Here is a 15,642-nt window from a genome sequence, read left to right as displayed (position 1 = left end):
GTGTACACAGCAGTGATGAATGGATGGTCCAAAGAGCATGAAGATAATGCTCTAATGAAACATTTTACACAAGGAGAAATGAACTGTCTGTGCATATGGGTTATGCGATGTGGGGAATGAGAGTTGTCATTCCAATGAAGATGAGAGAACATGTATTACAAGAACTACACATGGGCCATTTTGGTGTAGTGAAGATGAAATCTGTAGCCAGAAGCTAACATTTGGTGGCCTGGTATTGACAGCGATATTGAGGGTATCGCCAAGACATGCTCAGCATGTCAAAGTAATCAGGCAAATCCATCGTCTGCACCAGTGTGGCCGTGGTCATGGCCATCACGTCCTTGGCATCGTATTCATATGGACTTTGCTGGCCCCCCTTTATAGGTCATATGTTCCTATTGATTACGGATGCATATTCCAAATGGCCAGAAATAATAATCATGAAGTCTACAACTTCAGCAGCTACAGTGAAGGAAGTGAGAAAATTGTTTGCCCAGTTTGGGTTGCCACATCAGTTAGTAACTGATAATGGGCCACAATTTGTTTCAAATGAGTTTAAGGCATTCCTGAAGAGTAATGGAGTCAAGCATGTTTTGTCCGCTCCGTAAAGTGGACTAACAAAGTGGACTCTAAATATTAGCTGAATGGTCGTTGAATTTTATCTCCTGTTAAAGTTTTACCTTTCTAGTTAAAGTAAGCCAAAGTAAATACACTAACTCAAGTGTTTATTTGGTAATAGTTCATCTGTTTATGATAGTTCAGATAGTTTGTTTATGTTTAAGAAGTTTTAGCTTTTACTTATAGGAACTGTTTATCTATTCAGTGGGTTTCGCTCAGGTATTAGCAAACAGAAAAAATTATTTGTCAAGATTATGTACATAGAAATATAATCTTTACTCTATTTGTATTTGAATTCATCGTTGCACAGGGGATATGGATACATTTTGATTCCTAGAGATCTGCGTTCACTTTCTTTCAACTTCTTCCCTTTTCTTGAAAAGGAAGTGGAATCCTTGCAAAGACCTATCTTTTTACAGTTATGGTGTTCTTGATTGGTCATTGATGTAAATAAATGATGAACAGTACAAAGGTTCAACAAAAATGTTAAAAATTACAAAAAATCAATGAGGCACTACATAAATTACAAATACAAATTGAAGAACTATAAATTGTATATTTATATACTTATCCTTTCTCATGGTATGCACATCTATCTCTTCTTCTTCTTTGACCATGCGTGGAAACGTGCTATCAGCTAAGCTGAATCAAATCTTACTGGCCTCTAACCACCTGACCTCTGTCCCCGCTCCGACATTGACACCTGTCAATCATATCAATATGCGTGCAGATTGCTCAGATAATCACGTGACGCTCTGTGCCTGTCATTCCCTTTCTTGTCGCCACTCCGTGTGGGCGTGTGTTAGCTCAGCAAATTTGATTGTGTTTCAACATGGGTAAATCGAATCGCAATGTTTCCAAGAAGCACAAACATTGCGACAAATGTAACAGCAACTTCTCAGCTGCAGATCCACATGCGCTTTGTGTGGATTGTTTAGGTCGTTGTGATTGGTCTCATCACTGCACTTTTTTGTGCTGATCTTGACAACGATGCATTTTCTGAATATCGTCAGGTTGCTTTTAGATGCATGTCAGACAGGGACCATCGTAAACCATCTGAGGGTCCATCTTCATCCAAACGACCTAAGACTGCCGTAAGAAAATAGCGGTTAGACGTTTGAAGTCCCCGTCTCCCAATGAGGACCTTCACCTTCATCAGTTATTCCGTCCGCATGCATCCAGCCCTGTCACGGCAGAAGAGTCGTCACCACCTAGGGTGGTAGTGCTTACATCATCTCTTGTTCAGTCCCGTCCGTCATCTGTGGTGACTGTACCTCAACACTCCTATGTGCCTTCGGTGGTTGTCTCTAGTGCGGGCACTTGGTGTGATACCTGACATTTCCTCCCAAGTGACGCTTACTGCCAGTTCAGCACTTTCCACTTTGGTGGTTGTTACTACATCTACTACCCATACGACCCTTGTGTCTAGTGTGACGCTTTTTGTTCTGGTACAATGGATCATTCTGGTTTGGCTCTCTCTCACCCTCCTGTGATACCTGTGAGTGACTTCTTGTGGGATTTTTTCCACATCCATCTACAATGTTGCACCCTTTGGTAATGGACCACCACTTTATTTCAATGCGTCGCTTGCCTCCGGAGCGCCACTTTCAGCGGGTGAATTGCCTGTTTGTAGAGCTTCTTTTGGTTCCAGTTCACACAGATCCTGGATCCTGCTTAGAGGAGTGGGTAATGAATCACACTGGAAACCAGCCCAGAAACGGTGCAAAATTCAGTTTCAGTTTTCATGGAAACCACAATGAAACTATAGAAAACTACCTGGAAACCAACTGGAAATGGTTGTTTCCATGGCGTTTCTTCTCAGTTTCAGTGTTCGGAAACAAACTTATTTTTGTAGTGCAGGAGGCCTAGTGATGGTTCCACATCCTGATTTTGGAGTCAACTTGTCCATTATCCCATGCATGCAGATGATTTACATGAAAAATTCAAAACAAGAGAGAGTTAGCTTGCTGCCAACAATATAATTTAGCTTATTTTGGTTTGTGCGCAATACATTCATAAAGATACTTTTTCCTGCAAACAAATTGTCTGTTAGTGCATTGTAAAAGGTGACTTTTATACATTGAGGTCATTACCTGGAATAATGCATGGGCAGTGAATAATACAATGTACATGGGTTAATAAACACATAAATGTCAAGTATGAGCAAAGACCGCCTCCGTGGTGTAGTGGTTAGAGCGTCCGCCCGGTGAGCGGAAGGTCGCGGGTTCGATCCTCGACCGCGTCATACCAAAAGACGTTAAAATATAGTACTTGTTGGTCCCTGCCTGGCGCCCGGCATTAATGGGTACAACAAGGACTGGTCGGCTCGGAGTCAGTATACTGTGTCTGAGTGGGGTATTCATGCTTCACTGCGGCGTGGTATCTCAGTGGGCTAGCACTATAAAACCAGCTTAAGTCTGGGCTAGTACAAGCAGCCGCACATACACATACACATGCATGCACGTCGTCATATGAGCGAAATATTCCCAAGCACGACGTAAAACCCAACTTCACCTCACCTCATGTATGAGCAAATATATATACATGTATATAAATGCTTGTGCATTAATTCATTGAATTCATACATATTCATTTTCTAAGATGCCAAATTAATACTTTCTAAGGATAATTACAATTAATTTAAGGCAGAAAACAAACGACAGTGTCGGTGACCTAAATTAAGAATCCTCGCACACGGCTAACTGGCACGGTGTTCTATTGATGTGTCTGCCCCCCTACGTTAAGATGAACGTTACCAGTAAAAAACAAATGAAAACAGTTTGATGACGGTTTACGTTCGGATTAAATATCTTCTCTGAATTATGAACGTCGCATTTCTACAACCAACGTAAGTTTAGATCAGTACATCCAGATGAAGTTGAGTAGTCAAGCGACATTCCACGATTGCATTGTGGGAATGTAAACATTGCGAACGTTACCGTGTTGCTGAAAACTTGTGAGTCGAATTGACACATTTTAACTGTTGTAAAACATAAACGTAATGTTTCCACCAGTGATGTTAGCTGCATGAAGCAACTGCAAACCAAGAAACGAGATGCAACGGAGTAGTTTAATGTAGGAGGCCGTACGAGGTGATGACAACTGACATGCATCGTGACGTCGCTTACATTGTGACGTAATGTAAAATGGTTCGATTACGAGGGGGCACGGTGGGCGAGCTGGCTAAGGCGCCAGGCTAGTGATCCAGTGAGCATGAGGTGCCGGGATCGAGCCCACTTGTGACCAGGTGTGAAAACCTTGGAGTCAACTTTGTGTCCAGACTCTTTCAGTGTTGTCACAACCCCTAGTGTACAGTACACAACCCTGTGCACTTAAAAGAACCCAGGAATCCGTTGGTATATTCATGGTGGCTACATGAATTCGTGCAAACACCTAGTTGCGGGTACAGCAACGTGCAGTGAACTTGAACAAAGTACTGTGACTATGTGACCCAGTCCACCCAGCTGTGAATGGGTACCTCGTTAGGATGAGAAAGTCTCAATAACTTGGTGTGCCTAGTGGCTGCACGAGGTGTATACTCCCCAGGGAGTTGAGATTGATAATATGATGTGCCGTTGAGATTGACATCCAGTGATCGAGGGGAAAAATACCAGCGCCTTGAGCAAGCACTAGTTGTCTGGATATGTGCGCTATATAAATATCCTATAATAATAAAAAAAATAATAGAATGGCGTAGTTACGGGACGTCATTCAATTGTTACGTCATCAAAAAACTATACCTTTATTGTCTGATAATGTATTTTTTTTTCGATTGTTCTAACCGCTAGAAATGTATATAAATGCTTGTGCATTTAACAAGTGCATAAATTCATTGCATTCATACATATACATATTGTGTTAAGAACCATTTGTTAGGTACCTTGTTAATTTGATTGATTTTGTTAGTCTTTTAAACATCTTAATTGTTTAGGGATTTTTATTTTATTCTATTTTATTTTAGCTTTGATTCATTAGTTTGAGTTTACTTCACTCAATTTTGGTTCATTTTGATTCAGCTCAGCCTGTACGTTTGTTTAATTCACTTCCGTTTTGCGTTGGTTTCTTCATTCCTCTTTGTTACGGTTTTTTTTGCTCTCATTTCCCATTGGTTAAGTTTGTTCCACTTCGCTACGATTTATTTCGTTTTCATTAAGCGTTTCTTAGTTTGTGTAAGTTCACTTTGCTTTTGAGATTGGTTGATCAGATCAATGCTCAAAATTTGTTGTGATGCAAATAACTCAGATGATCAGGCTGATGCCATTTGCTCACAACTAGTGACGTCAGGTATCACAAATGAAATGATTGGACGCAAAATGACCTACCCCAGAGCTTAACAGTAGCGTTTATTAAGGCGATCTTGTACCTTTTGCAGGTGTATGGCTATCTGGCGACCACAGGTATATATCAGGAGCGAATATTGGTATGGTATCTTGAGTCTGTGACATGCGTGTGATACAATGTTGTACGTCTATAGATTGGATATACATCTAGATCAATCTCATCTTCAGGGGTGTTTGTTTCGAACCACTTACAGAGATCCCACTAGCTGTCATTGATGTAGTCCTGTATGAGGTGGGGAAGAACAGATTCAAAATAACTTGTGTGGATAAGAGGATCATTGTTGTCGTAGCTATACAAGACTTTGACATAGCAGTCACCTTGAACCATTTCTATGCCCGCAACTTTCTTTACGTCGTCATTGAATTCTCGTAGGTATCTTGGTACCATTGGATATGGTTCAACATCCAATTCCAGGTCTGTAATGGTTGATTTCTGTTTGGTTATGGTCAATTGCTGTTTGAAATTCTTCAAAAGAACATTGACCGATTGATTATCTTGTGCTGATTCTCTTTGGCTGAAGAACTTGTGATTCTTCAGTGGCCGTTTTCGTCGGTTTCCTGACATATTTCTCTTCACATGAAATTCCCTCTGAATTGAGTCTGGTATGCTGCTGCAATATTCCCATGTGTTTCCTCTTTCTGGATCCTTCCATTTCACCCTGTAGTAGATTTTGTTGTTTGCTTTCTTGGAAGCAAGAATTGAATGAATGTCATCAGGATTGAAAACCTTGGCGTCATTGCTTGACGTTGGTTGTTGGGTTGGTTGTTGAACCTGACTTGATTCTGATTGTGGTCTTGATTTTGGCTGATGATGCTTACTATTTAATCCACTTTTTCCCTTGTTTGTATTTTCCTTCTCCTTGGTGGGATTACTTGGACCTGGGGTGCTCTGTTTCTGGTTTGTAACAGTTGTATTTGGTCAGGCTGAGCGTTCCTGAACGCCTTTCTTCTTCTTGGTTGGAGCCCTTGGATTACCTGCCCTGGTTTCTGAATTGGCTTTCTTACCTTCTTCTTGCGCAGGTGATTGATCATTGGCTGAACTTGTTGACTCTGTATTGTTGCTGTCAAGCTGTGGGTCATTGACTTGTTTATTGGCATCTATAACCTCTGAATCCAGTAGACAGTGAATTTGGACTTTGCAAGGTATGGATGAAATGATCTAATGGCTTCAACTAAAGCTAAACCTTCTTTTTCTGTAATGCTCCAATTCTTCTCACTGCCGTGAAGAGCTCTGCCTCCAAAAGCTATAGGATGTTCATTATTCTTCTCATCTTCTTGACTTAAGACAAACCCTATGCTCATATCACTGGCATCGGTTGTGAGAAAACATTCTTTGTCAAAGTCTGGATAAGCCAGAACAGGTGTGCTACACATAGCATCTTTGAGTGTGTTGAAAGCCTGATCACACTCAAGTGACCACTGGAACTTTGGGTTCTTACCAGTTTCTGCCTCTGAATGCTATTTTAACAATGCATTCAATGACATTGCTATATTCGCATAATCTTTCACATATTTTCAGTAAAAGTTTGTGAGGCCTCAAAATGAACGAACCTGTTTTTGTGATTTGGGTATTGGGGAGGTTTTAATTGGTGTAACCTTTTTGTCATTAACTTGAACACCTCCACACGATAAAACATGATCCAGAAATGAAACCTTGTGTGTTGCAAAATAACATTTTGATGGCTTCAGTGTTAATTTTGCCTGTTTGAGATAGTAGAAGACTTGCTCCAAATGTTGGAGATGTTCTTCAAAGTTTTTGCTGTAGATTATCAAACCATCAATGTAAATCAACACAACTTTGATTTTCTTAGCACTTTGCTCATGAGTTGCTGAATGCAAAGTGGAGAATTATAGTATTTTCTGTAGTCACAAATAAATCTATATGAGCCATCACATTTCTTAACTAAAATGATGGGGGCTGAATACATTGAAGTGGACTCCTTAATTAAATCATATTTGAGAAAATCTTCTACAAGTTCTTCAGTGACTTTTTGGAGATGAGGAGATTGACGATGTAGCATACACTTATCAGGGGGATGGTGGCCCGTGTCAATGACATACTTGTGCATGTCAGCTTTTCCTAAATCTGCAAGACTTGTGAAAAACCTGTCTCTGTTTTGTCCTAAAAACCTGTGTAGTCTTTGTTGTTGGTCTGGCGTCAGTTGTGTCTTGGTCAAGTCAAATCCTAAATCTTGAGCAATTTTGACATAATCCCTAGTGTCATTGTTTTCTTAATGTCAGTGTTAACTGAATTTATTAAAGGTTTATCACAGTCAATTTCAAAGATAGAGTGGCTGTCAATGTAACTAAATTTTCGTACAACTGTACCCTTGTCTGAAACCTTTTCAGATAAAGTTAAATGTCAACAAAAACATTATATTGCTCTTTAATTGTTCAAACACACACATATTTTCAAGACTGACTTTGACCTTGACATGAATGTCATAGTGTATGAAATATGCAAAACAAGTACTAAAAAATTGCTTATTGAAAAACATTCAAGGGAGGTCTTGTAAGTACATGAAGAAAATCCAGTGAACTGTTCTTAAAATATCTCGCTGACAATTCAGGTTAACATTCTGAAATCCTGCTCCTTTCCTAGATAAAGCTTGGTATTGAATATGAAGAAAATCCAGTGAACGGGTCTTGAGATAGCTTAACATGCAGGTAAAACGTGAAAGTCCCCTTGTGACCTTGAAATGAAGGTCAAGGTCACCAAACCTAACTTGGCCCTTTCGTATAGTGTGATGAACCTAGGTACCAAATATGAAAAGAATCTAGTGAACGGTTCTTAAGATATTCCAATTAGTACGTACGTATGTACGGACAGACGGACGGATCCTAATACTATATACCCCGCTTTGCTCTAAACGCACGGCGGGGGATAATGAGCAGTGAGGGAGGCAATTGGTTCAATGAGAATGAGGGAGTCATCTTTTGCCTCAGGAAGTCTTACCTTGACATGAATTTCACTCAGAGGGGGGATATAAATCTGATCTATTGTTTTTGCTAATCCACAAATTTCTTGATCTGGATTGGCAATGAAATTGATATATTGCCTATCAGAGGTGCTGTTGCCTATTATGAGGGAATGGCAGCTATAATCTAAGACTGCATCTTTGTCATTGAGGAAGTTCTCACCTAGTAGGACTGACTGTGGTAATGAGGGCAGGACATAGAAATGTTGTGAAAATTCCTGATCTTCAATGAAAAAATCTAACACAACTGAACCCAACACTTTGTGCAATTCGCTGCCAACACCTTCAATCTGTGGAAAGGGTGAGTTTCCAAGTACAGGGTTGTTGAAAGCTTTGTTTAGAAAAAGCAGACGAAATGCAGCAAATGGATGCCCCTGTATCTGTTAAACAAGATGTTGTTTCAGTACCAAATGTTACCTGAATTACACTTTTGGCTAAGGACACAGTTGGAATTTCACTTCCAAAGTTGCTTTCCATACCAGACTAGATATTGGCCATGACACCTTATAGTACGTACTGTACTATAAGTTAGAAAGACAAGAAACCAACAATGTAAAGTAGTACTTACAATATTTGAAGACTTTTTCTTCCTTGGTTGGTGACTTTACAGGAGTTGGTGGTCCTTAATCCAGTGCTGAGCTCAGAGATGGATGCATTCACTTGTTATTCCATATGTTCTCGTAGCTGATTGTACATAGTTCTTGGGCTCCGAAAATCATTGATTCTCTGCCAACTATACTGAACAGCAAAGGAAACGCAAGTGTTAAAAAATGAAATCTCATGAAACTAAGCGTTCATGTTTATGAGATGATGCTGTGGAATTTGATGTCCATACGAAACTTCACACAAACACATCCACAGTGCCGCTAAACAATAATTTTAGCACATGCATCAACGGTTCTGGATGGAAAGCATGCATTTCACTCTGAGGTATCCTTTATGAAGGTTTGTGTCAAGAAACTCTCGCCATAGCTACAGTCCGTTTGAGTCAGAAACGGACCGATGAATTGCAAATTTTATCATTGTACAAAATTGCCACAGAAATATAAATAGTACACATGTTTATCATTTACTAATACCCAACAGCTTTCTGATATTTGAAAATTTTCCGGACTCCACCAAAAAAGTTGTTTAAGAAACTATCATCATTGAAAACGCAAAAGTTGTTATCTGTTGCGGCGGGGTGAAACCGAAGAAACGGAACAGCCACTATCTCATCGTGCGGAATACACATGCCTGATGAACAATGAAGTTGAATGCTGACATGAAACAGTTGATGATTAAAGTGTAATGATTTTTCCGTGCTGAAGCCGAAAGGGGCAAACCATTTTATGCCATTAATAAATGCCATAAGCGGGCAGCAAAAGCTTTAGGAGTATCAGCAAGGGTACTGACAAATGTTCTGGAACACAAACATTGTGAGGGTGATGCGAAGCAGGTAGGGGTCGTGTCAAAATCACACAAATTAAAACATTTGGACAACTTTCAAAAGAACCTTGTAAGGCAGTCTATCAACAAGCTCTATTCTGAAAACAAATACATGTCGCTGAAAATTTTAAAAAAGCATTTGAACACAACCTCTGAGTATCAAAGTACACACTCTGGCGACTCTTACACTCTTTCGGGTATCGTTATAAGTATATTTCGGGGGAGAATAGGTCAGTACTCTGTGTACGCCCTGATATCGTTCGCTTGAGAAATAAGTTTCTCAGGGCTATAAAGAAGAAGCGCGAGGAAGGGTTCGAGCCAGTGTACTTGGACGAGACCTGGGTCAATGCCTCGCACACTGCCAGCAGTCAGTGGGTACCCGATGGGGGTGATAAGGGGTCACGTAGAAAGCTGCCTCTAGGGAAAGGAGAGAGACTAATCATTCTCCATGCTGGTTGCTCCAGCAAAGGCTTTCTCCCAGGCTGCGACTTGGTATTCAGGGCAAAGTCCACAGAAAACTACCAAAAGTCACAAGTACACCACCAGATCTATCTATGTGCCAAGTTTGGTGAAGAAATAGTGAACGGTTTTAGAGTTCTGCTCCGCGGAAAAGAGCACTACCACTAATTTCATTCTAAGTCGAACTTGTTGCCATGGAAACGCCAAAAATGTTTTATTCAGAGTTCCAAAACTACCAAAAGGCACCAGTACACCACCAGATCTATCTATGTGCCAAGTTTGGTGAAGAAATATTGAACGTTTTAGAGTTCTGCTCCGGAAAAGACAAATGTGCACGGATGGACGCACGGACGGAGTCCATTTTAATACCCCCCGCAAATGCGTTGCGGGTGATAATTAAAATATTGAACGTTTTTCTAGCTATGCTCCGGAAACAAGCCCACCCCTCCCTTTAAGACTAAGTCCAAAACGTTTCCATGGAAACCAAGAAAAATAAAAATGAAAAAAATCTGTTAATAGCAAAAGGCACCACTTTACGTTCTGTTTGTTATATCTACCAATTTTTGTTGAAAAATACTGAACAGTTTTTTGTTATGCTCCGGAAACAAAATGACTACAGACGGACGAGGCAACGACTATATCTATCCCCCCCCGCATTATATGCCAGGGGGATAAAAACAGATAGAGATTGTTCAATAAATTTAGCATTAGCCATTCCAGTTGTAAGTGATGTCTACACTATGGACAAAAATCTATTTTGATATTTTGCTTGTCTTTGAAATATCTTTTGTTTCATCAAAACAAGAGTCATCAGAAGATGACATATCCCCCGACACATTTGAAAGAACAAAGCATCTGACAGTTACTTAAAGTCCAGCATGATTCCTGTTTAGACTGAGTCAAAAAAGTTTCCTTGGAAATCATGAAAAATATAAATGCCAGAAGTCTGCAAATAGCAAAAGGCACCACTTCGAGATCTGCCTCATATATCTGCCAAGTTCTGTTGAAAGATATTGAACAGTTTTTGAGTTGTGCTTCAGAAATGAGTCCCACCCCTCCCTTTTAAGACTAAGTCCGAATCATTTCCATGGAAACTGGAAAAAACAAATATGCCAAAAATCTGCAAAGAGCAAAAGGCACCACTTTGAGATCTGCCTCACATATCTGCCAACTTTTGCTGAAGATATTAAGAAGTTTTTGAAACCCACCTCCTTTTTGAGACTAAGTCTGAATCATTTCAATGGAAACCGAGAAAATAATAAATTACAAAAATCAGCAAATAGCAAAAGGCACCACTTTGGAATCTGCCTCACATATCCACCAAGTTTTGCATAATAATATCAAAAGGTTTTTGAGTTATGCTCCGGAAACGAAACCTACCCCTCCCTTTTGAGGCTAAATCTGAATCGTTTCAATGGAAACTGAGAAAAATAAAAATGACAACAATCTGTAAATAGCAAAAGGCACCACTTTGGAATCTGCCTCACATATACACCAAGTTTTGCATAATAATATTAAAAGGTTTTCGAGTTATGCTCCGGAAACGAAACCCACCTCCTTTTTGAGACTAAGTCTGAATCATTTCCATGGAAACTGAGAAAATAATAAATTACAACAATCTGTAAATAGCAAAAGGTACCACTTCAAGATCTGTCTCATATATCTGCCAAGTTTTGCTGAGAAATACTAAGAAGTTCTTGAGTTGTGCTCTGTAAACGAAACCCACCCCACCCTTTGTAAGGCTAAGTCCGAAAAGTTTCCATGGAAACTGGGAAAAACAAATATGCCAAAAATCTGCAAAGAGCAAAAGGCACCACTTTGGGATCTGCCTCACATATCTGTCAAGTTTTGCTGAAGATATTAAGAGGTTTTTGAGTTGTGCTCCGGAAACAAAACCCACCCCTCCTTTTTGAGACTAAGTCTGAATCATTTCCATGGAAACCGAGAAAATAATAAATTACAAAAATCAGCAAATAGCAAAAGGCACCACTTTGGAATCTGCCTCACATATCCACCATGTTTTGCATAATATTATAAAAAGGTTTTCGAGTTATGCTCCGGAAACGAAACCCACCTCCTTTTTGAGACTAAGTCTGAATCATTTCCATGGAAACCGAGAAAATAATAAATTACAAAAATCAGCAAATAGCAAAAGGCACCACTTTGGAATCTGCCTCGCATATCCACCAAGTTTTGCATAATAATATCAAAAGGTTTTTGAGTTATGCTCCGGAAACGAAACCTACCCCTCCCTTTTAGACTAAATCCGAATCATTTCCATGGAAACTGAGAAAAATATAAATGACAACAATCTGTAAATAGCAAAAGGCACGACTTCAAGATCTGTCTCATATATCTGCCAAGTTTTGCTGAGAAATACTAAGAAGTTCTTGAGTTGTGCTCTGGAAACGAAACCCACCCCACCCTTTGTAAGGCTAAGTCCGAATCGTTTCCATGGAAACCGTGAAAAACAAATATGCCAAAAATCTGCAAATAGCAAAAGGCACCACTTTGGGGATCTGCCTCACATATCTGTCAAGTTTTGCTGAAGATATTAAGAAGTTTTTGAGTTGTGCTCCGGAAACAAAACCTACCCCACCCTTTTTTAGACTAAGTCCGAATCGTTTCCATGGAAACCGAGAACAATAAAAAATACAAAAATCAGCAACTAGCAAAAGGCACCACTTCAACATCTGGCTCATATATCTGCCAAGTTCTGTGGAAAGATATTGAACGGTTTTCGAGTTGTGCTCCGGAAATCAAACCCACCCCTCCTTTTTGAGACTAAGTCCGAATCGTTTCCATGGAAACTGAGAAAATAATAAATCACAAAAATCTGTAAATAGCAAAAGGAACCACTTTAGGTTCTGTTTGATATATCCACCAAGTTTTGCAGCAAAATATTGAACGGCACTTGAGTTATGCTCCAGAAGTCCAAAACGTTTCCATGGAAACCGAGAAAACTAAAACTGACAAAAACCTGTAAATAGCAAAAGGCATCACCTTAACTTCTGTTTGATATATCTACCAAGTTTTGTTGAAAAATATTGAACGGTTTTTGAGTTATGCTCCAGAAACTAAATGATTACGGACGGATGGACAGACAGATGGACGGACCTACTAGGCGTTGACTATATCCCCCCGCATTACATGCCGTGGGATAGGAATCTTTTTGCATAAAAATGGTAGTTGAAGGATTGTTTCCACACTTCACTTCATTCTCCATAAAACTTAGGTGAAGAATATTGTTTAATGTTATGAATATTGCAATGAAAATTATTACAATCACAAATATGTTAAGATTATGCTGTATTATTACCTCACATTTTGACACTTCTAAAATTATTGCCCACATTTTTAGTACCATATTTGTGATTTTTATGTTTTATCATTTTCACCTTAATTAAAAATATATTGACCTTAGATCAGGGCCCGTTCCTCAAAGCAGTCAATTAGCTACAATCAGCTGTAAGCCCTACGATCAACTTTACAATTATAAGTAAATAACAATTTATTGCCATTCCTCAAAGCTTTTGTAAAGGAAATTGTAAGTATCGCGATTGTAAATCATTCGATTGTAAATTACAATCGTGATCTTCTGTACGAAAGTTAGAAATAATGCATTGACATTCCTTTCGGTTGGTGAGAGTTGCTTCCCCTTTCAAGCAGATAAAAAATAATCCACCCTTAGCAAGATATCGCAAAGTACTGGTGCCCGTTCCTCAAAGCGATCGTAGCTCTAGGGTGATCGTAACTCCCATACTTTAACATAGACTTACGACTGTCGTAGCGCTACGATCGCATTGAGGAACAGGGCCCTGGGCCCTTATTCTCGAAACGTTCGTAGTCCTAAGAATTCTTAACTTTGATCGTAGCCAGTGTGTTAAGAATGGGCTTAAGAAGTTCATAGGGCTACGAACGTTTCGAGAATAGCTAGCCTGCTTTCTACGGAAAGTGCATGTAAACGCTGGGTGTCCGAGGACAACCCAGGTTCTAGCATGCTTACCAGTTTTAGAATGGAAGCCCTCGTCATTCTGTACATTGAAAATATTTCAGCATCATTGTAAACATCAACAACACGACTACGGTCTCGAAATACCCTTTCAGGGCCAAATTTCTGTCTCCTTTGTTTATGAATTGCAACAAACGCCGCCATCTTGTTCATACACAACAATCGATCCTAAGTAAGTTACAGATGGTCATACGCAACCTACGGAAGTGATTGTAACTTACAATTGCTTTGAGGAACAGTGGAGTGATTGTAAGTCAAAGTTACAATTGGATTGTAGTGATTTACAACTATTGTAGTGTTACAATCGCTTTGATGGAAGACGTTGGTGTGTGACCGGTTCAGGTAAAGAAATGGCTGTATTTTCTGTTTCACTGAACCTATTTCCAAAAAGTAAAGTGTTTTGCTTTTCTGAGGCATATATGAATGATAAATTACAGAAAGAAATTTCTATTTAGTCATTTTGGGCATGCTAATATTAATAGTCATGACGTAGAAACTTAGACACATGCAATGCCATCTTTAGTATAAATGACTGTCGAGGTGGTATGACGGGTTTTAGGAATGGTTGTCGTGGAATTACTCACGCAAACGTTGTTTGATAATTACACCAATGTAAAATTCTCCACACACTAGTTGGATTTTGCCTCCCTTGAAAACAGACCAGTCGATTAAACGAACGCATACCTGAGAGGGTGTGTGATGACCACCTGTTTGCTAACATACCCGGAAATAGGTGCGTAATAGTTTCCTTAAGGCAAGTTATAATCATCGTATTTTGCTTTGGGCATGAGCGTCCTTTTATCTGATAGACCGATGTAAACGAATATTAATATCGCATTATATTGCATAGTTTTCTGGCATTTGTTGTGCACGTGAACGTAATTGACGTCCATGTGCGTTTCAAAAAGCGGATTTATGAAAACTTGATATCTTGTATATATGTAGATTTGGTTCTTGATTTAAAAGATTACCATATATTCCAAACTGAAAATAGGGAACGTACTATGTAGTAGAGATTCATTTTGGCTACAGCATCACCTACAAAAAAATCATCAATAATTTGTTGTTTCGCATTTTGGCTACAGCATCACCTACGAAAATATCATCATTAATCATTTCTCACACTGGCTGTCTCCATATATTCGAGTATTGACAAAATGCTCCATGAGTTATTATTCAGAAGGAATCTAGTGCATAGGTACAGCGGTACATGACCAGGTCTCAGGTCAGTCCGATGTGTATGGAGCTGACCATTGCTGGATCAGTACTGATCCTATACAGTTGGACATTTTGCAACTAAAGTTCGGATTATCTGCAGATGCGATGCAGGAAAATCCTAGCTAACTTTGAAACAGTCTGAAAAATATTCAAACTACCAATGGAAATCGAAGATACACAAGATGATAAGTCTTCCACAAATGCAAATTTTGCTTTTATATCAGAATATACAGAACAAAGGAATCAAACAACATATTAGGTTATTTAGGAGTTACTTTTATTAAAACAACCACTGAAAGGCTTAGAAAAATGTTTTGAAGCTTCCTATAGTTTTTACCACATGACAGCAACCCACGAGAACTTGGGTGAACGAGAAGATCCCGAGACAACAGTCAGAGCAACCAACGTGTTTACAGAAGTCAAATGTTTCACGATATAGGCGGTTCCTGACAATTACGTGTCTTCCTCAATGCTTCAACCAAGTAGTATATACAATGGGGAAAGATTACACAGCGATTCAGCATTGATACAACTGGTTTTATTTTATTTTATTTATTTATTTTGTTTTATTTTTATGTTTTATTTTTTT

The 15,642-nt window shown here is 39.2% G+C and overlaps 1 protein-coding gene across 3 annotated transcripts in view; it reads right to left on the bottom strand.

Moving 5' to 3' along the window:
- Positions 1-14,522, bottom strand: part of LOC124271447 — a 50,367-nt gene extending 35,845 nt beyond the window's left edge. For 2 of the 3 annotated variants that reach the window (XM_046706602.1, XM_046706604.1), the window contains exons 1-2: positions 14,420-14,522; positions 8,506-8,674 (exon numbers count right to left, since the gene is read on the bottom strand). The gene's annotated coding sequence lies outside the window, so the exon portion shown is untranslated. The remainder of the gene's footprint in view (positions 1-8,505; positions 8,675-14,419) is intronic. The other variant, XM_046706603.1, reaches the window with a different exon arrangement.
- Positions 14,523-15,642: the final 1,120 nt, after the last annotated feature.

This window comes from Haliotis rubra, unplaced genomic scaffold (assembly GCF_003918875.1).
Source record: "Haliotis rubra isolate DU_JTF1 unplaced genomic scaffold, ASM391887v1 Scf160, whole genome shotgun sequence".
Lineage (NCBI taxonomy): Eukaryota > Metazoa > Mollusca > Gastropoda > Lepetellida > Haliotidae > Haliotis > Haliotis rubra.
Note: the sequence above shows the minus strand (reverse complement) of the source record. Positions and strands in the feature narration are given on the sequence as shown.